General features: G+C 40.6%; 1 pseudogene; it reads left to right on the forward strand.

Annotated features, from left to right (window-relative positions):
* The window catches only part of LOC109094464, a 129,152-nt pseudogene that overhangs the window by 54,046 nt on the left and 52,422 nt on the right, over positions 1-22,684 (forward strand).

A 22,684-nucleotide genomic window follows, 5' to 3' on the forward strand; every position in this document is an offset into this window, starting at 1 on the left:
CCAGCCCAGACTCACATTGAGTTGTATATTATTTCTGCTATAGTATATTATTGAAATAATAATCATATTTTCTAGTTTCAACTGTATTTATATTATATTTATGTATATTACAATAGAAATGTGTTGCACTAGCTAATCAACTGCCTTTTATACAATTGAGAATGCTAATAAATATTTCCCCCCAGTCTTTTCCAGCCTGAGGCAAAAATCTTTTTAATTATTAAAATGTATAATGCATTATTATTTTTATCATTATTTTTTAAGCTATATTTATATTGCATGTAATATGTCACATTACATTACAATAGGAATGTACTGCAGCTGAGCAATTGCCGTTGGGAATGCTAACAGATAGCTTTCAGCAGGTATTATGGATCTCTTTGATCTGAGTCTGATTCCCCAAATCATCCCTGCTCTCCGTCCCAAAGTCCTCCTCCTTACACATCAAACATCTCTGGAACTTTTATTTTATTTGCTGCAGTGTCTCTGGACAGTACTTCCCATTAGCGCCCTAACTCTTTACCTTCAACAGCCCAAATAACACACACTCGCTAGGCCAATAAGAATCGTTGAGCCATCTTTCTACTATCCTTTCCTCCTGGACAGATCCTCACAGTGGAGCGGTTCAGATTGATTGGCTCGGTATTGATCAGAACATGTGCCGGGGCTAAAAGCGAAAGGGATGGTTCTGTGCGCCCCACAGCTTAATGGAGAGGAGCCCAGTCTAGCCTGGCTCTTTTGATCCACCGAGGATTAGAGGAGATTGCTGTGTACGAAAGCAGGAAGATGCTGGTCCATCAGACGTGAGCAGAATGAGTTGGAGTGTGGCGCCAGCATTATCCGTGTGTTTGTGAACACGTGCGAAGAGATTTTGGTCCATCATCCAGATGCAGATAAGCATGTTGCGGTGCTTTCGTGAGCTGTGTGACTTCCTCTACACCTCATTTCAGGATTAATTACCCATTTGAACAGACAGCCGGCGGATCTGACCCATGTGCTGTGTAAACACTCCTGGATTGTTCTATATTCTGAGCATGGACATCCACTGAAGAGCATCAACTACACCCTGATGAGAGCTCGCTCGCTGGTGGAATCAGTCTGTTTTCTCAGCTACTTCAATGGCTGATTAAAATCTGTGCAGGAAAACATCTCGTCTTCTCGTGTTTGTTTGTGGCCCAGCGACGGTGACTCTTAAACAATACTGTTATTGCCAACTCCATGTGTGACATAGATTAGTCAGAAGCAGAATCTGCAGTTTCGTGAGAAAAAAATATGTGAAATGTTTTTGAAAAATACAGCACTCGCTATGAGTCAGTTCTTTTCAGTGAATCAAAAACATGCAGTGCAACTATTGTAGTTTGATTATTAAACTAATGAGTCTTATAAATCGCTTCTTTTTAGTGAATCAAAGATGTACAGTGCAACCAGTGTAGTTTGATTCTTGAACAAATGACTCTGACAAATCAGTTATATTAGAGTGAATCCAGTCTGATTGCTGGAAGAAAGACTCGTATGAATGACTTCAAAAACACAGTTCTGTTTAGTGAACCAACAACTTACTGTGTTGTGCTGTACTTATTAATGCAGCAGTGCTGTTATTGTTAACTAAATGAAAACTATTTAACTATTTTCTTTAATTGAAATAAAGTTTAAATAAAATTAAATATAAATATTAGATTAAAAAAATTAACTTAAAAATCTTCAACCAAAATTAGAAATGTTGCTTTGGTAACTAACTCAAACAAAAGTTTAGGTTAAAGTACTTATATATCTAAAACAAAATAAATAGAAATTAAATTAACTTTTATATATAATAAAATAAAATCATAAAAGTAAACTAAAATTAAAATGAAAACTGAAACTATATACTCTATATAAAAAAGCTAATTCAAAATATGAATAAATACTATGAAATATATAAAAATACTAAATAACTTGGTAATGAAATCACATAATTGGCCAGTGGAATTGCATTTCTTTTTTAAGTATTTCTTCCTTAAAAATACTTAAGGAATAATTAATGAAACTGTTAATGAACCTAAAGAGGATGATAAAACAGAAAATAATATATATAATAAACAAACACAAATGTTGAAGGATGTGTTAAACTTGGTGAATGAGAGGGGTGAAACTACCTGTTTGTCCAAGCAATGAAGGACGCAAAGAGTTTTTAAAACTTTTCTCTATTGCAGAAGTAAGTGCTGAAACTTCATGCTTTACTTTTAAACATGTGTGTCATGTTTATGACCATTATTTTGAAAAGGGAGGAATAAACTGATCAATAATCTCTGCTTGATATTCACAACAGTGAGTCTGAGGGAAGTTGGTGCGAAAAAGTGTTTTTTTTTTTTTTTTTATAAAAAAAGTTGGGGCTGGCCTTTCAATAATTAAGACAGATTTGGGAAAGAAAACATCTCGGAAAGAACGGGTAAGAGCGGGCGCTTTGATAATATCCCGCTGCTTCATAAAACATTCATACACTTTTCATTCTCAAACTTGTCAGTCAGATCTCGGCACCTTGTTCTCTTCTTTTGATATGCAGGTCTTTGAGGCTGTGTGGGCTCTACGAAGATCTATAATCACAGCTCTGAGCCCTTTTCCAACTCTATTTGATGAAAAAAAAAAAGACAAAAAAATTCCATTTAGAAAATAAAGGATCACACAATCATTATTCACATTAATGTAGTCGCCTTTAAATGCAAAAGCAAAAGGTTATCCCTGCCCTTTGACTCTGAGAATATCCCACGGCATATTATTTTATGAAGTGCACTGATCCCGTGCAGAAAAGCTGGCTGCGCTATGGTAGACGGGGAAAGGAACCGCAGGTTTAGCCACAATCTGATTTGCTTTCATCGTGTTGCACACTGTGAGATAGGCACTTAAAGTGATGAAGCAGAGCGTCAGGTTTATGTTCCTCACGGCGCTCGCACAAATGACTCGTGGCATGTGATCTACGCCACAACAGCCTGTAAGGGGCTGCAAGAGCGGCAGATAGTCTCCCAGGCCTGATTAAGGAGCCGTACGATGTTTCTGAATATCTTATAGTATGTCAGGAAAAAAGCACCTTTGTTAGTGTACAACAGGAACCATGGGAGCCGAGTGGGTGGGGTTGCTGAAGGCAGAACAGTTCACAAACCTTCAACAGCTTGGGGCTAAAACAACTGTGTTCTTTACAGGGGTGCCAAGCATACAGTGCACACAGAAGTCAGCCTTGCGTGATCAAACTCCTCACTTGGCTATGAGATAGAGCTCGGTGTGTTGGAGCTGCTTTGCACTCTTTTCTTTCCCGTGGAATGATCTGGTTTTCATCAGCTCTTCCGCCGGTGAGATGGCCCAAAGAAAAGCTGTCATCTTTCAGCTGACAGGCCGTCCTCCACAGAAGCTCTGAGTGAAGAGGTGTGTCTGTGTCCTTCTGTGCCCTGTCAGAGTCTATCCTACCTGGATGAGAAGAAATCTTTGCTTTGTGTTTACAGTGTGTGGACCAGTAAAAATACGGACACTGCTGGTTACCAGCATATAAAGTGTGTTAGGCATTGTGAAAAACTACTTTAAAAGAATACATTGCTTTATACTTAATTGCATGTTCTTAGCAATTAAATTAAAATGTATTATAGTTTAAATTTATATTGCTTGCACCCACTTAATTAAGCCTTAAGTACATCTTTGTAATTTCACAGTTACTTCAATTCTCAAAGGAATAAGCTATATAAAGTCAATCCAATCATCAATCATAATTGTTTTTTTTTTTTTTAGTTTTCTGTTTGAGTGTAGACATGAATAGATTGTTTACATAAGATGTCGAATTGTTCATTCCAGACTTACTCGTTTTTTTATTGAATCATATACCACCAAATGACTCATCTATAAAGCATATATTGTTGGAATGTACTGCTTTAAATGTCACTAGGCAACATTTTTACTCAGAAAGTTCTCTAATGGATGTTTTCAGAAACATTTAACCTGGAATAGTCTTATTATTGTTATTATTGTTATTTAAGTGTAATCAGTTTGTTGTATTATTATTAAGTTACATCAGTTGTTGTTTTTCATTAAAGTGTACAGACGACTGTACTGACAAACATTTATAGTAAACTAAAAATGTACTTAAATATAATTTCTGTTGAAACTTGGATTTAAAATGTTTGTAATTACAGATTTCTCATTTTTAGTACATTTAAAATGAATTTACTTCATACTGAATTATAATCAAGTACTGTACGTGGGGTTTAAAATGCTCAAAATGAGTGAACATCTTTAGAATCCAACAAAATGTCATTAAAACATAATGATTTGTCAATGATTTTGACATTATTAAGAAACATATTAATGAAAGTGTGTCTTTTTCCAAGTCAAGCATTGAACAGGAAAATAGTGTGTCGAAGGAACCAAAACTCAACTTTTTCATTCGTATTTTATATGCAAGGACATTTTTTTAAATATACTCTTAAGATCAGAAGTATAATACAAGACTCATTCAGTAACAATTAAGCTTATTTCTTTTTCACAATGGAGGTGCTGTGCTGATGTCAAATTTTACGCTGGCCAACCTAGATTGGCAGCCCTAACCAGCATGGAAATTAATTTTGGCTGAAGCTGGCATTTTCATCAAGGATGTTTGTTTGTAGGTGTTCTCAAAGGCAAGTCAGATCATTCACTGGCCATGTTTTGGCATTGTGATATTTCCTTTCATGTTTATAGAGTGATAAACATAGAATAGTATTCTTTATATTTATTCCATATACAGATGCAGTACAGAAACAGAAAAGAGTACTATGGTGGCATGCTATTCTGAATTCAGTCATTATGTTTTTAGAGGAGATATGTGGATAAAGGATAATGGGATGATAAAGGACCACAAGCCCGGAATCAGTTTGCCCGAAGCACTGTTGCACCATATGCCTGAGTGCTGCACACAAGGCTATGGCTCCAACTCAAAATGAATTTTTATGAAAAAAAATTAATTTATTCTTTTCATAGAATATTTGTATTCAAGTCATTGTATGTGTGAATTGCATTTTTTTATATATTTAAGAGTAAATAATTATTCAGAACAAAACAATGAGCGTCACATCATTGACCCACTGGTCAAGAGAAAATATTATAAAATTTCCCAGTGAGTGCATTTTATTTCTGACCGAAATCACTTGAATGCACATCACCCAATGTGATTACAGTTTTCAAACTATTAACTAGGAACTTCTCAGGAGGAATGGAACGCAGCATAAGCATCGCAAATTCCGCCATTCATTTTTTAACAAGTGGTCCTCCTCTCCTCCTCTTTATACTTTCACTGATGTTCTGCAACATAACTACATATTTATGCTCAGCACTACCACAGATATTATGTTGCCAAAAACATGATCTCAGAGAACCCCCCTCCCCCCAAAGTCTTATAGATCCCAATTGATCTCTCAGCGGGATTGACAGCTTGGAAGTATTTGTCAGGTTTCACATTCCACTTATTCATTACAATCCTTGGGGGGACCTTGCCTAGTATGACTAACCGCTATCATGCAGAAGCCGCTGGTCAATAAAAAGATAGATGCCAACCATATTCACAAAGTGTAATTACAATGTGCCATGCATACGACAGCAGTGTCGCCACTCTAATTAGCCTCAGGTGCATGGACTCTATTCAGACTCATGTCTCGTAGAAGTTCCTGGATTCTCTTCAGAATGCGAGGTGCGTTGCATTCCCAGCCGGTGCCCAGGTTGCGTCGACATCCCAGGGTCCTGACCTCAGAAGCTCTTTGTTCCACCCCGTCCATTTGGTGGGTAACTTGTGTGCATGTGTGGGGGCGAATGTAGGCGAAGAGTGGTTCTGAATCTTTAAAGAGCCAGGTGCCTGCCTCTCATGTTTAGCACACTGCTCATGAGCTAAAGCCCGGCAAGGTTCGGATATTTCAATTAAAAGCAAAGCTGAGAACTGTGGTTAAAAGCATGGAGGGAAACTATGCGCCACTGCACCCCCCTCTTCCCTACTTCTCCGACTCCGTTGTTGCAGAAACACAAAGGCTATTTTCGGAGAGCCAATGCACAGAGGGGCAAGTGGGCAGGCTGAGCTGCTCGCCTAAAAGCACTCATGACTTTTTAATCTGTGGCTGAGGGGCTGTCGTCCGGCAGTCGCGGAGCAGACCCAAGCGCTGGGGCGAAATAGAGGGATCAAAACCTCGCCCGTCGCGTCGGCTCTGTCAGAGAGTGAGAGAGGGCTAGAGAGGTGAGGAAGCGAGGGTGGTTGGAGTTGTGAGAAGGAGTGAAAGTGTTAGATTAGTGCATTTCAGAAGTTACTCGCAACAGGCGAAGACTGATAAGGAGACAGAGAAAAGGCCTACAAAGGAGGACAAAGGACAGGGGACTGGCAGACAGAGATACTTTGCATCATCTGACTAGTGAGCAGAGAGAGAGAGACGCAGAGGACAAGATGAGGACGAGCCAGCCGTCTCCTGAGAAAACAAAATGATATCTCTTCCAAAAAGAGCACGCAGGCAGACAGTCTCATTCGGTATTAACCCATCTCTGTGTCTGATTCATCTCTGGCACCTGTTTCCACCATATGCATTCTTCCCCGCGCAATAATACAAAACAAATAAATATGTTTATGGCAGTCTCACCCTGTCTGTTTCAGTTATGGCGTTTCAATTCAGAAAAGATTTATTGAGTTTGAAAAGCCGCATTCAAAAGTGATCGTCAGAGAAGGCATGATGAATTATGTATGCCTGACGTTGAACTCGCCCTATGAGAAGTGCAAAATGGTGTTAGTATTCCAAGTAGTGTGCGTACAATGTCAGGGGTGAAAAGGTAATAGGCCATTGATTCTGAGAGCCTACGAAGAACAGTTTGAAAAATGTATTTCCATGGGCTTTTTAAAATGGCTGGTGCTCTTTTTGGGCCATAAATGTATGGACTGTCATAGCAGTAACAATTTCAATTTTGTCTTGAGTTCTGATGTTTCTGATATGAGCTCAATATAGCATGCTTTCTGCCATGTGGCAGCTCTTATCTGAAATCAAATGTAATTTTGTCTGAGAAAATGCTCATAAATAAATCTGAATGTATTAATATAATCCAGTGCGGTGAAGTATGCATGACTGTGTTTAAGTGATTCTAATAAAATTCTGAAGCGTTTAATGCCGGTTTAAAATACCAATGCGCTACTCACCACTGTGACGCCAATATTCCCTAATGGGTTTCATTTAAATATGTTCATTTGCGATTTTCTCCACCAATTCATTTCTATCTCGGATATTGTAGAATGATAATATCCTTGAGACGGGGTAAAAGAGACACTCTCAATGTGTATTTACCCGCAGCTTAGGGATGTAGATGTAAAAAAATGGGTCTCGCATATGCAAAATAAAACCATGACAATATCAGCCCGCAATATCAGCCTAGCGTCGCCCATGGCTAGTGGTTTGTCATTTGCTAAAAAAATGGGAGCTAACAGTGAAAGTGAAGTGGACATTCAGCCAAGTATGGTGACCCATAAGAATAAAACCATCCGAAATGAACACACACACACACTCACACAAACCGGAGCAGTGGGCAAGCCCATTTTATGCCTAGCGTCGCCCATAAGTCTGGTTCCTGGTCGGTTTGTCATTTGCCGGCCCGAGACTCGAACTCATTCATTTCCAAATGTGGAGAGCTAACAGACGTTTATGATGCAAATCGCGGGCCATAACTCTTGTCAGTGTGGCAAGCAGCATTAATCCGCCAAATCACTCATCCCGGCTGGTGCCAGGAACATTAGAGCCACCGACTCTGATGGTGGGAATCTACTGCACTTTGTGATGTTTGTCTGTGTCAGCTTGGTAAAGGCCACCAGGTAAGAGTGGAGCCAGGGTTTTTTTTTTTTGTTTGTTTTTTTTTGTCTTTGTACTCTGTTTGGTACTGGATTGCAAATGATAGAAAATCATTAAATGGATTTTTTGGACTTAATCAAGAAAACATCATTTCTGCATATCACATATTACATTGTATCACCAAAAATCAAATTAAGCATTCTCATACTTTTTGTGTTCATTTATCCATCAGTTAGCAAGCTAGCAGCTTAGCCACCTACTGCATCTGATTAAGAAATGCACTTTTGATCAGCTTGTACAAGATATTATGATCTATATGGTTTGTGTCAAGCATTAAAGGGATAGTTCATTCAAAAATGAAAATTCTGTCATTAATTACTCACCCTCATGGCATTCCGAACCTTTAAGACCTTCGTTCATCTTCGGAACACAAATTAAGATAATTTTGATGAAACACGAGAGCTTTCTGACCCTGCATAGACAGCAACACAACTGACACCTTTAAGGCCTAGAAAAGTAGTAAGGACATCATTAAAGTAGCCCATGTGGTCTGCAGCGCCGACATGTAGCGCTTTTGTGCTCCAGGTGTACCGAGTTCGAGTCCTGGCTTGTGGACCTTTCCTGATCCCGTCCCCACTCTCTCTCCCACTTCGCTTCCTGTCGACCTGCTGTCCTATCTAAATAAAAGGCATAAAACGCCAAAAAAAAAAAAAAAAAAATCTTAAAAAAATAATAATAATTGTGTGTATGACATCAGTGTTTCAACTGAAAAATCGAAGACTGACACGGAAGAGAAGAAATTGATGACCGAAGTCAGAATTTTTGTTTTCTTTGTGTACAAAAACTATTCTTGTAGCTTCATAAAACTAAGGTTGAACCACTGATGTCACATTGACTATTTTATTGATGATCTTACTAGCTTTCTGGGTCTTGAACGTGGTAGTTGCGTTGTTGTCTGTGGAGGGTCAGAAAGCTCTCAGATTTCATGAAAAATATAATTTGTGTTCTGAAGATGAACGAAGGTCTTATGGGTTTGAAACGGCATGAGGGTGAGTAATTAATGATAGACTTTTCATTTTTGGGTGATCTAAACCTTTAAGAAATTGAGATTCATCCTATCAGTGATACTGTATAAACGGTCACCTTGGGCCCTACTGAGATGGTTCATAATGAACGAGTTGACAGCTGAAGGAAAATGCTAACTAGCAAATGTACAGTGGAAGTGAGGCACACTGTGACAAAACTGTCAGTCCAACTTTAATCAATGAACTTAAGAAATCTAGTTCTGATTTGTCATGCTGCTCTGCTCGTTGAATCTAAAATTGCATTGAATCTGTTGAACAACATTTATGCAGGAAACCAAAGAAACCACTAGTCACGTTGCAGTGGTTCTAGGGATGTTTTATTTTAAGACTATTTTTGCAGTGGTGGGACCCATTTTAATGATCTCGCCTGGGGCCCCCACAAAGGCCAGATTATGGTCCTGCAAGGCTCCAGGGCACCTGCCTCTTTAAAGTCCAAAAAATGGGAAAAAAAGCTTTGCAAATGTGAGAAATAAAGTAGCAGTTGAGTGAAACAAAGTTTTGAAGTTGCTGTTACGAGAATGAGCACATATATTGTTAACGAGACAACACTATACTATATACAGTAAGTTTAAGCCTCCTTACAGCTGGAGGCCCTTGAAGAACAGAGGCCCCGAGGCACGGGCCCCACTGGCCTTGATCCGTCATTTGGCCGAGAGGATTTAATATGGGAGATTATAATCATTAACTCAACCTTCTGAGTCCTCACTAAAATGTTTAAATGATGTAATGAAGGGTAGAAAGGGAAAAATGAAATGGTTGTGTTGTTAATTTTAATATTGTTATTTCCATCCCTCAGGGATAAAGCTGACGTTGCATGAGAAGTAAAATTGCTGTCTCTATAATTCTCTCTCTCTCTCACTCACTTACTATTTATCTCCCTATTGCTTGCTCTCTCTTTCTCTTTCTTTGTCTCACTCTACCTTTCTCTCTGTCTTTTAAGAGCTCCTGAATATTTATAAGAGGATGTCAAAAATAGAGCTAACCTTGATTTTACTTTCACAACTTCAACCCTGCAATGAACCTCTCAGGATGCAGTTTCCAATACTCTTACATATAAATTGGATTTGTTAGTAGGAGGTTGCCAGTGTGACATCTGGGTGGAGTGGAAAGTATTTGCCCCCCCACCACCCCCCCCTACAGCAAGGTTTTTGATTCTCACCTTTGGTGCAGAAAAAGAGAGACATTTCACAAAACTGGTGATTAAACATCACTACAAATATTTTAGAGTTTAGTCTGGAAGACGGGAAGATAAGTCAGTAGAGCTAACTGTTGCCCTACAGAAAAGTTGTTGTTCACCTCAAGCAGAAGTTTTGCTTGCCATTCACAAAGTTTCCCAGCCCTTTCTGTATTTATGTAATTATGTATTTAGTTTGGTTAATTTGATTTGGCTTTAAGCCAGTGGTTCTCGTTTGGCTGGTTCACTGGTCTGTTCAATGAAAAACAATGCTAAATTCTAATAATAAAATCTAATCATTTAGCAAAATAAATATGCTTATTAGCTTAAAACAGCAGTCCTATATCAGTTTTGACAACATCATATTCACCTCTCCATGCTAACTTGATTAATGCTAAGACAATATTTAAACTAGCGTTTATACCATTTGTTTGTGCTATGCTGGTAAATCACACTGCTTTACATACTTTTGTTTATGCATGCACAAAATTTTCAGTTTCAGAATGTTTGATTTATTGACATTGTCTGCTTTTAACTAGAATAAAGCAGAATCAGTGCCTGAATGTTAAATGTGGTTCCAGTAAGCTGATTTACAGGAATATTGTAGTTTATCCAAATCTTTAAATGCAAAGTTGTAAAGTTTTTGTTGTTCAGAACACAGAACAATATTTGATGGATAATGATGGAGATCATTGACTTCCATTGTATGGACAACATTTTTTTTTTTAAATGATCTCTAAGGTACCTAAAGAATTTAAGCTCACTCAGGTTACGTTCAAATAATTTCCAAATAATAATTCCACACATAAAAGTCAGCAGATTCCATTTTGGCCTGATGCTAGTGTGAGCTCAATCAGCAAAACTGTGTGGGTTTCTCATTCCTCCTGGATGGCATTAATGTGACATACACTAATTTGATGTCTTAAACCAGTCATTAAGCCCAGCAGCTGTCCACAAATTCTTCACCCTTATGCGTGGCAGACAACAAAAGTACTCATTCATTTAAATAAATCTGTTAATGTGCCCATCACTACATATTTCACTTGGCCAGACCCTAACCTGTGCTGTGGAAATCTATCCCTGTAACCAGGGCACATGAATTTATACCACATTCGCCGGCAATTCTTACAGAAAAATGCTGATCCCAAGCAGCCTGCACCACAGATCTTGCCCTCTCCCATATTTGTATAACCAGATGCTTATTTAGTCTATTTTTAAAGGTGTGGTCAGTCTTACTCAAACTCCAGAATTCCAGGAAGTTTATCTATACGGGTGCCATGTTAACCACAAGCACGGAGCAAATTCCAGACGCTGCTGCTTTATGCTGACTACAGATGTTAATTGCACCTACCCTCACATGCAAGACCATCGCCCGCCACTATTGTGTCCCGGCAAACACAATAATTAGTGTTTTGAAAAGAACTCCTCTCTCCTTTTGTTTCTGTGCAGTGCCTCTCAGCTACTGATGCACAATATCTGGATAATTGAGAAGGGAGATGGGATTCAGAGAGGAGACATGTAAGATGTGTGAGAACAATGTCATTAGCATAATGTCTGAGTGTTTGGATCCGTATCTGCGCTCTGCTCTACCGTGAAGCATAGTCGGCACGTACATCTGTGCCCAAATGCCCACCGCTTCTAGATGGAGCTGGCTGTGGTAGTCTAAACACAGCTACAGGGTTCCGGCTGGAATAGAACACTCGGAATGATGGAGGTCAGGGGTCAGCGATGAGGTGTTTAGGGATGTGGAGTGCTTACTCTCAGAGAATGGGGACTGCAGCTGGAAGTGGGGTCATTGGGTGTCACAGGGGAGGTATAATTACACCATCTCTGAGAACACCAACAGCCCTATTAAGAAGAATGATGGGGGGAAATGGTGGTCAAAAAGGTTTGTAGGAAGTGTGTGCATGTGTGTAATAGAGTGCCATTACACACTGTAGACTATCAGCAGGCTGAGATGAGAAACTGCTGTTTGTCTGTTCAAATTGTTGTGTATGTTCTTAAACATAAAAGTTCTTGTTTGGTCACCTTGTTTCAACTTCCTATATGTCTTGCTTGTTCCAGTAACAAAGTAGTTTATTTTTCTACTTTTGTTACTAGCTTGTGCTCCCAGATGTACAGCCATTGTGCAATTTTTAGCCTCAATATTGTTTTGTCCTCTGTGAGGACACATTCTATCTCTCTTTTCTGAAAACCCAGAGTGTTGATGCTTCTCTGTTTCAAGTCACTCTGATGTAAAATATGGCTGGCGTATCCTTGATGGTGCAGAGCTGCATCCTTCGCTGTCCCTCCCGTACGAAATGCAAGTGACTGATGTTCCTAATGCGAACCTTGTTGTGCACCCTCATGACAAATAAATAAACCAGTGTCCAAGCCGAGCCCTGTCTGCTTTGGCACGCGGACCGTTGTAAATGTAATGAAGGCGGATGGTAATTCTTCTCTCTGTCAAAGCCATGAAGCCATTAGCATTTACATCCAGCCCTGCCATTCACTCAGTCACCTCGCGGCACTCTAGCCAGCACAGGCGCAATGATAAGAATCACAATCAGCGGCCTTTCCGCACACATATATTACAATGCCAGCCTCCAGATACAATGCAGAGCTCCTGACTATTAACAAGTGTGCTATCTCTCCAACACAGGGGTTTCAGGTGTAGGGGAGGGGTTGGAAGAAAGCGGGAGGAATCCGACAGCTTGTTCTGTGCTGTTGGAGTGTCAGTATCTCTAAGGCCCAGTGAAATGACTAACAGAACAGACCTAGCCCATCCCTTCCATTCCAAATGAAAACCACTGACTCCAATCCTGCCATTTAGTCACGAAGAATGCAATGTGTGATTTCCTGTAGGGGAGCCTAAAAGGGTGTATCAGCCCATAATTACACTGCATGTTTGTCATTTTTGTATTTGTTTGTTTGTTTGTTTTTTGACTCATTCTTTTGCAAGCCCGGCATTAAGTGAGCGAGGTTTTGGACAGTGTCATGTCATACGTCCAGGTGCTCTACCATAATGGAGCCAGTGAAATAATAATGTGTGGATGGAATGCTTTCCCACCACCCCATCAACTAATTAGGATCTAATTATCCAGGCAAGTGTAAACAATCGCAGCAGATGGCAGAATGCGCAGAATTAACTCTAATGACCCGGGGCTCAGTGGAATTCTCATTTCGATGCCTTTGTTTGTTATTTTCCTCCATTATTCTTTGCCCTACTTTCTAAATACAGTTCGTAGCTGCCTCTTCGTGCCATGACAGAGTGCTTTCCTGCCTCCGATCTTTCTTCTTTACACTTCGGTGAGGTGTTTGCATGCCTTCAGCTTACATTATGTAATTTATCTTTGCAGTATGATCAAGTGAATTTGTAGCTTGCGCTCTCATTTACCAGTTTTGTTTGCCACCTATCTTCTTGCATTAAATAAGACTTGAAGACAAGCTCTAAGATGTAGTTCTCTATAAGTAGGCACATAATAACAGCGCACACATCATTAAAACTTCAGCGCCTCACTCCAAAACTCACTACTCAAGTCCATCAAAACAGTATCTGACTTCACAGAGTCCACTGGATTAAGAGAGAAACGTGCAGTCAGGGCAACTGATTGGGATTCTCAGGGGCATTGACAGAGGGGTGAAAAATAGATGTGGATGAAGTATGAGGGTGCACTGTATCTCATTAATTGATGGTTGGGGTGCACAGTTGCTTCTCTGTGTTGTGCCAAGCACTCTGGTGCCTAATTAATCTCATGGATATCAGAGACACGTCCCAGGGCGCATGCATCCCCCGGTGTTGAGTCAGTGTGAGATTGAGAACCAGTGAAGGAGAAAGGCAGATGAAACAGGAGGGAGGGAGAGTAGAGAGAGGTGGGGAAAGTTGCAAACAGAGGTGAGTAGAAAGAGTAGTTATAGAGGGAAATGCAAGGAGACAGCATATGCACAGCACCAGAGACTGTGACGAAGTGGCAGAGAAAGAAGAAGTGACAAAAGGTAAGAAAATAGATAGGTGTTGAAAGAAAGAGAGGGCGGGGGAAGAATGTGTGCTGGCATTGTGTCGATGCCGCCTTCAAGAGGCTGTGCTCGGATAATTCAATCTGCCGACCACTGACTGCCCCCCATTCTGTCTTCACTTCTAATTAAATCTCTATTTGATAGCTCAATGCCGCCTCTAATTGTGTTTGAGTTACGTCACTGGCTGCCCACAGCCCCCTGGATCAAAATCACAATGCCGTGCTACATTACACCTCAATTAATCGCATCAATTACACACCCATTAACCCTCGGCAGCCTACTCATACTGCAGTCATAGACAGATGTGCTGAGAAACCTGAGGAGCTAATGAAATTCAGAGCTATGAGAGACTGCAAATTACCCCACCGATTGAATTGCAACAGAAGTCAAACAAAGTAATTCCGAGTTCCTTTATTATTCTACGCCTCATTCAACAGACCTGTGGTGCTTTTCAAAGAAAGACAACAACAGTAAAATAAAAGCTTTTTCTCTTTTTCTTGGTGCTATCATAATCTGCCTAAACAAAAGAACCCTTGGCGCTGCTGAAGCGCCCACCCTTGTGCCTCACAGATGTCATTTTACCAGTCATAAATACACCAACAGATACTGTACACAGTAACATGGATCGGAACGTCGTATGTGACGGTGACGATAGTGCCGCGGCCACGCTGCTGTTGCGTCTGTGTTTGTCTTAATGTGGCAACATGCTTGTTTGGCCTGAAGGTTAATGGGGCTCTTCACCTTGCTGCCAGGGTGGAGGGCACTTTGCACACTTGGAGAGTTGATGAAGTGTAAATCGGCAGGGTACCGGTTGTCACCGTGACAACCGCCGCTGAAAGAGAGTGACAGATCAGGCTGACCTTCAGCAGGGACCAGGCGTGCAAAGCAGGATTGTTCCTGTGCCAGTCTCGTACACTCACCTGGTCCAGCAGACAGACAAACACATACACTGACTTCTCCAGTATTGCACCTGAGGGCTAGGGGCATGGCCACTACAGGCACTACAAGAAGTGTTGTGCTCTTTTTGGCAAAACAGATCAGAGGTGGCCATTACCCCAAGGTTCTACAATGATTTAGGAAAGGGCACAGCTTAAAAAACACCTTTAAACCAGAGATTGCCTATAGAACTTGCGTCCACTTATTCTAAGCCTATGTGATGAGAAAAGCAGGATTGGCTAACGTGCTTATGCACAGGTGCCAGGGGATTACGTGGAAGGGGACATGGCCCCTATCGTGTTGGAATAAGGGAGGGAATGGCAGAACAAGTGTTCAGTCCGAGCCCCGAGAGTATGACTGCGTGCCAGCATGGTGCAGTGAAAGCTCTGAGGGGCACGCTTTATGGATCCCGGCTGGTGCCTGTGGCCTTTGTCTCAGAGCTATTAAAATTCTGTGTGTGCAGCCTGAGTGGAGCGTTGCCATTTGAGGTTGGCTGTCAGGTTAGTGGAAGTGCTTCTTTGTCGTTTCTACGGTGGCCAGTAGTGGATAAGGGCCCAACAGAATGATGGTCTCAGACCGACCAAGCGCAAAGAGAACATTAACCGCCCTCTGACTCCGGCCAGCTCAGCTTGCCCGCCGCAGGGCTTCTCCACCACAGAGGAACCTCCCCTAGGTTCTCCATCTGGACCAACAATCCACGCCACCCATCACCCCCACACACAAAAGTACAGTGTGTGGAAGGAACCTCAATATAGCACACTTCATTCACCTAGTGTGCGTTGACATGCTTCTCATCTCCTGCCGTCCCCCCATGAAGATCAACACAAAAAGACACCTTCCTTTAGTTTTATCTTTTTCTTCCACTTCCGAACCACAGGGATTCTGATGAGAAATGGCACCTGCGTTATGGCTCATTAAGGCTGAGTTTAGCATCATCCTGACCTGGGGTTTCTTTCTCTCTGTGGGCACGCTCTCCTGCGGACCTAGCCCGCCCACTCAGAGCAGGATTTTATAGAGTGAGAAACAGAGCTGCTTAACCCTGCCTGAGCCTCAGCAGATCAAAGCCTGGCGCTCAAACAGTGAAGAGGCCACAGGCACTGACTGACATTCTCATTACAATATGAAGATCGCTCTCAGCACCAAGAAGCTTCCTGTGTGAGGACAATGTCAGACCTCTGCAAACTAGTCTGTGCTCTGCCACCATTTCATGCTAACATAACCTTTTGTCTGACATAAAAGGGTAAACCATAAACCCATGGGAGTGAAATTTTCACCGCATTGTGTACTTGGCCACAAAGACCCTCTTCTTTTTTTAGCCTAAAACAACACAGCTGCTCCAACCCTTGAGAACTCTTGACCACAAACATTAATGCTTTAGACAAACAGCATAACTTTTTTCAGAAACTGTTTAAAATCTAAGGTCTTGGTTCTGCCTCACTCAGAGGAAAATTATGGAGAGGTTTGCCTTTCATAGGGGATATTATGGAGTTCTCAATTTTGTTTAAAATACCTCTCAGTGTTTTTCCTAAAATTTCTTAGAAAAAAAAATACATGGGGCAATTGGTAACTTACAGTAAGACTTTAGAGCAGGGGTATTAGCCACCAATAATGTAGTCCTTGCCCCAGGCTGTTTAGGAAATAATTATTTAAAGTTTCAGCCACCTAAGAAAACAAAATGGCAGCTGAATGCTTTGACAGAGGACTAAAAAAACTAAATGAGTTGTAATACAGTATTGTTAGCATCCATTTACCTGCCTTTCAGCAAGGACTATTTATGCACCCACTCCCACACACACCTTCTTTGAAAATCAGTTTTATGCCTGTTGTATGGAGTATAGTATACAGTATCTATAAAGACAGTATGGTATAGATTTATACAATTAATGCACGTATTATAGATGATTGAGATAATTTAGTAGAGTTTGATGAGAAGTATTTAAATTGTTTATATTATATTGAGTATATATTGAACTCTTTGCATTTGGATTGCAGATTTTGGTACCTTGATAACTATGGGCACAGTATAAGACATTCTTTATTATTTTTATTTCATTCTTTATTCTTTAGTATTTTTTTCTCAGGAATAAATCTTAAATAAAACGCTCAGTTTTCTCTTCAATTTGATTTTTGTCTGGGAGAAACGATTGAGATATCAAAGAAAGTCTCACTCATGATTTTTCTTTCCTGCGGGCAGTCTAGATGAGACTTCACACTATGGCACAAACAATCGAACTGCCAAACCACGCACACACATTTGCACACATATGCACATCCGTCCATCATATCGTTGTAGGGGGGATGCTGCTTTCAGCCAATCGATGTGGAGCCTGATTTTGCACCTGAGGTCTCTAATGGTGGTATGTTTATAGTGTGGCATTGCTAAGTGGATCTGCCTCTCCACTGGCTGTGCTGAATGGCAGTGCATTTACTGGAGGATAAAATGACTGTGGTGGCATGGTTGGCGAGCGCTGTGCACTCAGGGTGGGGGATAGTGAGGACTGGGTGGGGGTGGATTTGAAATGCCTGGCACTCTATGTCTGCTCACAGAGGAATTGTTTTTAAGAGCCCGTTACCCAATGGCAATGATTTGGAGGGTTGTACCAGGCTTGATTAGGTCGATAATAGTTTCAGTCCTTTAGACAAAAAGAACTACTCATTCTTCATGCAAGGGAACATGTGGATGAATGATTGTTGTTATAGGTACTCATACAGTACATATGTGCATGACCATAGCGAGAAAAAAAAATTGGGAATATGGGAATTAATATGTTTGGCCCTCCTTGTCCACAGGCCCCAGACAGCATTTTAAGTTGCCACGCTCTGAAAGTGGTTAATATGTATAATATACTTGTGTATATTTTTTTGTTTGTGTGAGACCGAAGTCCAAACAGAGATCTGTTTTTGCTTGGTGCTGCCCCCTAGAGGAGAGACTCCGTAACATGCCTCTCGGTGCACCTCGCAGCACAGCGAAATTAGCACAATGTTTAACAACCCTGCAACAGAGCTCCAGGGCTTGCTAGCTTATTGCCTCAATTAATACCAGCTTTAATTGGCTTTCCACAAACACAATGACAATCAGATCCATGTCACCTACAGAGAACGACTCGGTTGCGATCGATAGGTCCCATCATCTGCTCCTCGTGAGGGAAATGAAAGCACTTTGTCTCCTGGCTGAAGGCACCCGCATGCAGAGCTTTGTGTTTGTCTGTGAGTCTGTATAATCCGGCTGTTTTAGAGAGACTGAAGATGAATGGATTCCCCGGCACACTATAGCTCATTCTGTCAGGTTTGCAGGCGGAGCGACTGCATCTTAAAGTTATCTTCAAAACCTTCCCTCACTTAGCCCGTCAGGCCCCTGAAATTCTCACCTCAACCTCCCTATATCAAGACTTCTCCAGAGGGTCTCAGCGTCACAACAGACAAATTGTTTCTTAAATTGTCTTATATTTTAAGAGGCCAAATTCAGTTTGTCAAATCATATTTAGCTTTTCGTTCTTAATGGCTTCTTTTGCCTCTCTTTCTGTCTCTCTCACTCTCAGCATGATGTGATTCAGCAGTGAGACATGTTTCATCTTTCTTTGTTGGTAGTAAACAACATCTCTTTCTAACAATCAGCCTGTTGAATATGGGGCCAGATGGGTAGATCAAAAGCTTTGACGTGTTGCTACTATCTATATAAATATCAAAATACCAAAAATAAAACTTTAAATAAGGAAAGATTCACAGCTCCGACAGTAACTGTAACCTTCCTTAGATCTATTTCCTCTCATCCCCTGTGGTCATTGGCCGATTGATGCCAGTGGTGCCATCACTGTGAGGTCACTGTCTAAAACCTTCACACTCTGTGATGAAATGTATTTCCGACCGTCACCCAAACAACAGAATCCACTGGATTCTTCAAAATGTGGTTGAAGGCCCACCTTTCATGGACTAACTATAGCAACTTTAATCTTAGAAACCAAGGCAGATACAAAAAGTATCAAAATAACAAAGCAAATATAAGTCAAACTGGGTAATGGCGAGATGTAGAAAAGACTTATGAGAGAAGAGGTGGCATTATGATTGGCCGATTACTCTGCCAATGTGATAATGTCCACCTGTTTTTTTCACAACCGGCCTGTAAATAAGCCTGAATGGGTCTAGTAGGTGGCAATGGATGGACTAATTACAAAGTAAACAAGTCACTCATTTGGACGTCACCACATGAATTAAAATGAACTTGAAATGTCTTTACCCAAAATCTGTTGATTGATAGTTCAAAAAGAATGAATAAATAAATAAATAAATAAATATAAAAATTGTGAATAATATTAGATAAACAACATTTAGTACTAACAAATAATGTATATACACATTTTGCTGGTTACTACTTTAGTATATTTTTCAAGCAATATTAAAATGTGACTTTTGTACTTTAATATACTATAAGCACACAGATGTTTTATACTATTTGTTTGCATGTTGGTAGTCCTAAATGTAAATCAGTGGTTCTCAATCTTTTTGACTCTAAGGCTCATTTGAAGACATTTGCAGAAGACCATCAAATGCCAGCTCTACAGTAACTAGCATCATTCTCCAGTATTTTTTACTTCTGCTCAAGTGCTACACTATTCTAGTGAAGCTTACTGCTGACTACATGTATGGTTTTCTCCCTTGGATTAATCTGCTCGTATTATTCTGGTTTGTAAGTCGCTTTGGATAAAAGCGTCTGCTAAAATGAATACATGTCATTGTAACCTCAGCCCTAAGCTTGACTCTAAATCTCACCCTTATATTGGATTGGTTGACAGAAATGTTGTCTCTGGACTAACAAGTATGTTGATCCATGAACATGTCCTACTTGAGTGAAACATGCTAAGCCTCTTTCTTTCTCTCTCGCTCTCTCTCCCCTTCAGATGATGTCCCACCCTACTTCAAGATGGAGCCAGTGGCAACTCAAATCCACCTGGAAGGGAACCGGTTGGTTCTCACCTGCATGGCTGAGGGCAGCTGGCCTCTGGAGTTTAAATGGCTTTACAACGGTACAGAGTTGACGCGTTTCTCCCTGGAGTACAGGTGACACTTCCCATCTTCCCACTGCTGTATGAGTGTTTCTGCAACTAAAAGCACTTGTGGCCCTGTAGACATATTGAAAATGCACTTTCGCACAGGTAGTTTCATTTGTGCACTATTTTCTTATTTTATTTTATTTTTTTGAGTCATGAACATTCAAAGCACATTGTCACATCTCAAATGATGTATTGCATTTAATAACATTTTGCATTTTGTGGTGGAAATAGTGATGGTGATGGAAAACCAAATTAATTTTGACATTTACACAAAAGAGTATTTTTCCATTTTATTAAAAAAATGACATTTTAAGGTTAAATCTGAGAACTCTTTTGTGTGGCTTATGTTTCCGAAGTACAACAATATAAATATAATTATTCTTTTCATAATTTGACAAAATTATAGCTTTTCTGCAAAATTACAGCTATGATTAACAATAAAAATTCTCTTGTTTATAGTGAATTATCATATTTGAAGATTGAACGTCTGGGTCTGGGAGAAGAATAAAACAATAAAATCTAGTCATAAAAGGCATTTCAAAAGTAGAAAAGAAAATACTGAAGGCCTGGTTAAAAGTTTCCAAAACCATTTTAATATGACCCCAGTCTACAATTTGATCTCACAATGATGTCACCATGAGCTCACATAATACTCATACTACTACACATAGTATCTTCACAATGTGAGGTCACTGCACACTCACTGTGCACTCATACTGTGGTCTTTGTGAGGTCACTGCACACTCACTGTGTGCTCATACTGCGGTCAATGTGAGGTCACTGCACACTCACTTTGCGCTCATACTGTGGTTAAAGTGAGGTCACTGCACACTCACTGTGCGCTCATACTGTGGTTAAAGTGAGGTCACTGCACACTCACTGTGCGCTCATACTGTGGTTAAAGTGAGGTCACTGCACACTCACTGTGCGCTCATACTGTGGTTAAAGTGAGGTCACTGCACACTCACTGTGCGCTCATACTGTGGTTAAAGTGAGGTCACTGCACACTCACTGTGCGCTCATACTGTGGCTAATGTGAGGTCACTGCACACTCACTGAGCGCTCATACTGTGGTCTTTGTGAGGTCACTGCACACTCACTGTGTGCTCATACTGCGGTCAATGTGAGGTCACTGCACACTCACTGTGCGCTCATACTATGGTTAAAGTGAGGTCACTGCACACTCACTGTGCGCTCATACTGTGGTCTTTGTGAGGTCACTGCACACTCACTGTGCGCTCATACTGTGGTCTTTGTGAGGTCACTGCACACTCACTGTGCGCTCATACTGTGGTCTTTGTGAGGTCATTGCACACTCACTGTGTGCTCATACTGCGGTCAATGTGAGGTCACTGCACACTCACTGTGCGCTCATACTGTGGGCTTTGTGAGGTCACTGCACACTCACTGTGCACTCATACTGTGGTCTTTGTGAGGTCACTGCACACTCACTTTGCGCTCATACTGTGGTCAATGTGAGGTCACTGCACACTCACTGTGCGCTCATACTGTGGTTAAAGTGAGGTCACTGCACACTCACTGTGCGCTCATACTGTGGTTAATGTGAGGTCACTGCACACTCACTTTGCGCTCATACTGCAGTCAATGTGAGGTCACTGCACACTCACTGTGCGCTCATACTCTGGTCAATGTGAGGTCACTGCACACTCCAACTCGAGATCCAACACCTCCCACTTTACATATCCCTAAACTTTCCTATCTCCACCCCCTGGATCAAATGGTTCCAATTACTCTTATACATGTTGTTACAAAATGTAGTTATATAATTCCTGTTGCACAAGTACTAAGTGAAGAGGAAAAAAAAAAGTTTTGTTACCAATGTCCTGTTACACATTTGTACTTACACAAACCATCCTAAGGGTTGTTACATGTTTGTAGTTACAGAAATATTACAGATGTAGATATATGTACCAATGTGTACTTACACTGTGGTTACATACTACGTACACATGTAGTTTCTATGTAAGAACACATGTATTAGGGACACAATATAAAGTGGGACCCACAAGATCAAGGAGTTTATAAGGTTTATCTCTATATATACTTTAGATATGTAGAACATGTCTGCATTTCTGCATCAATGTATGTAATGTGTGCTGTAGGTGTGGAACTTTTAGTAATCTTATCCAATATGTAGATGATCTAATCCGCGGTGACCGATATTTGAACTGCCTCCTCTCAACCTGCTCAAATTTTGGACTCACAATGAGCTCACATATTACTCACAAGGTGAGGATGACAGTACAAGGATCGTTTGAACTCACTATGAGCTCACATATGACTCACAGTGTGTGAACCACAGTATGAGGATCGTGTGATATCACTGTAATCATCGCATGATCTCATGTGTTGTCTGGGACCTTCATATAACAAATAGAAGAAAAAAAAATATTCGAATAAAAATCTACCCTTGGGTCACAAAGATGCCTTCAGTTGAAGAAACACACATTTATCACTCAGACAGCTTAATTATTATCACAAATAGAACATTAACCACAGTTTCAATGGCAACAAATTTCATTCAGTTTTTCTGGTATTTATTTAAATGATGTCTTCTTTCTTTTTAGTGAGTCAAGAGCATTTGTGGATTGTAATCCTCTTGAGTTGTAGCGCCTCATTCCC

This window comes from Cyprinus carpio, chromosome B3 (assembly GCF_018340385.1).
Source record: "Cyprinus carpio isolate SPL01 chromosome B3, ASM1834038v1, whole genome shotgun sequence".
Classification (NCBI taxonomy): Eukaryota; Metazoa; Chordata; class Actinopteri; order Cypriniformes; family Cyprinidae; genus Cyprinus; species Cyprinus carpio.